Genomic DNA, 2,394 nt, shown 5'->3' on the forward strand with positions numbered 1-2,394 from the left:
TATAACTGGGTACTTGCTTACATAATAATAAGCAACAATTAATAGTTGTAGGTGATTAGTGCAACATTCCAAGTGCCAACAATGGATACTATAATAGAATACAGAAAGATGGGGGAATTGGGGAACTAGAGTAGTCAGGGACAGCTTTGCACAGGAGAAAGAGCTTGAAAAGATGAGCTGGATGTATATGGAGGGAAATGAAAAAGAGAGCATCTCAGGGAAGAGAAGCAATATACAGAACTTTATAGCATCAGTCATGAAAAAGACAATAAATAGGTCGGAGAACACAGAACTTCGTAATTACTTAAACAGTTGTCTTAGTCTGTTCTCTGTTGCTTAAAACAGAATATCTGAAACTGAGTAATTTATAAAAAAAGGAATGTATTCCTTATGGTTATGGAGGCTGAGAAGTCCAAGGTCAAGGGACCATATCTGGTGAGGGCCTTCTTGCTGGTGAGGACTCTCTGCAGACTTCCAAGGCTGTGCAGGATGTCTCGTGGTAAGGGGGCTGAGTATGCTAGCTCACATGTCTTCCTTTTCTTAGAAATCCACCAGTCCTACTCTCATAATAATCCATTAATTCATGAATCCATGAATCCAGAAATGGATTAATCCATTCATGAAAGCAGAGCCCTCACGGCCCAGTCACCTCTTAAAGGCCCCACTTCTCAAAACTGCCACACTGAGAATTAAATTTCAACATGAATTTTGAAAGGGACAAATATTTGAACCATAGCAAGGATAGTCTGTAGATCAGCTGCATTAGCATGCCCTGGGAGCTTGTCTGATTCTGCATGTTCAAGGTCTTTGGTGCTTTGTATATTGACATTAAAGTCTGAGAAGTTTCACTCTTGAAGAATCCGTCATTTTGCAGAGGAATCTGAAGCACAGAGTGGCTGGATGGCTTTCCTGATGATAATGGCAAACCTCACTCCAGAAGCAAAATCTACCAAGTCCCGGAAACAGTGAGTTTCCCCTCGATTCCACAATGTTTGACTGAACTAGAGAGAGGTAGTCAGTTGGATTTGATTTGATTATGGAAGTATTTGAATGCTAACTTAAGAGACTCAAGCCTCATCCTTCATGAATTCAACAAACATTTTTTGAACTCCAGTGTGGTAGCATTGGGGATACAGAGAAGAATAAGAAAGACCCTGCCCTTTTGAACTTTTTTCTTCTTTTTTGAGATGGAGTCTCACACTGTTGCCTGGGCTGGAGTGCAATGGCGCTATCTTAGCTCACTGAAACCTCCGACTCCTGGGTTCAAATGATTCTCCTGCCTCAGCCTCCCGAGTAGTTGGGATTACAGGTGCTGCCACCAAGTCTGGCTAATTTTTTGTATTTTTAGTAGAGACAGGATTTCACTATGTTGGCCAGGCTGGTCTCGAACTCTGACCTCGTGATCTGCCTGCCTCAGCCTCCCAAAGTGCTGGGATTACAGGCATGAACCACCTCCCAGGTTCAAGTGATTCTTTCCACCTTAGCCTCCCAAATAGCTGGGGCTACAGATGTGTGCCACCATGCTTGGCTAATTTTTTTTTTTAATCCAAAATGTGTTTATTGAGGTAGTTTCCCACTCATCTTAATTCAGAGTGCTTTTAGTGCTGCTTCCTCCTAAAGGAACATCCTTCTGTAAGCCTTGCTTTTCCTCCTGTAGGCTGGCAGAGGAGAGTGGAGCAGCCAACACACAAAACTTCTGTTTGTGCCTGGCTAAAGACCATGGTGATTTTACAGCATCCTGGGCATTTCACACTCATGAAGTAGGAATTGGGCTCTACACCAGGCGTTTCCTCTTGTGTTTCCTCTTATCCTCTTCTGAAGAGGGATGAAGTAGATCCTTTGCAAGAGGCATATTCTCGCAGGTAGGTCATCACTGCTGGAAAGGATTAAAAAAATTTTTTTTCTTGAGATAGAGTTTTGCTCTCGCTGCCCAGGCTGGAGTGCAATGGCATGATCTTGGCTCGCAGCAACCTCTGCCTCCCAGGTTCAAGCAATTCTCCTGCCTCAGCCTCCCAGGTAGCTGAGATTACAGTCATGCACCACCACAGTCAGCTAATTTTGTATTTTTTAGTAGAGATGGGGTTTCTTCATGTTGGTCAGGCAAGTCTAGAACTCCTGACCTCAGGTGATCAGCCCACCTTGGCCTCCCAAAGTGCTGGGATTATAGGCGCCACTGCACCCAGCAATTTTTAAATTTTTTATACAGATAGGGTTTCATTATGTTGACCATGCTGATCTCAAACTCTTAGGCTCAAATGATCCACCCTTCTTAGCCTCACAAAGTGCTGGGATTACAGACGTGAACCACTGCATCCAGTCATCAAAGTTTCTTTATCAAAGGATGAGTTTGGCCCCCTTTTCGCTCTCTCTTGCCCCCTCTTTGCCCTTCCACCA

At 43.7% G+C, this 2,394-nt stretch overlaps 1 pseudogene; it reads right to left on the reverse strand.

Annotated features, from left to right (window-relative positions):
- Positions 1 to 1,598: 1,598 nt before the first annotated feature.
- On the reverse strand, positions 1,599 to 1,867 carry LOC105728716 (small ribosomal subunit protein eS27-like; annotated as a pseudogene).
- Positions 1,868 to 2,394: the final 527 nt, after the last annotated feature.

The sequence above is a fragment of the Aotus nancymaae genome, unplaced genomic scaffold (assembly GCF_030222135.1).
Source record: "Aotus nancymaae isolate 86718 unplaced genomic scaffold, 86718_ANA_hifiasm-v0.15.2.pri h1tg000021l, whole genome shotgun sequence".
Lineage (NCBI taxonomy): Eukaryota > Metazoa > Chordata > Mammalia > Primates > Aotidae > Aotus > Aotus nancymaae.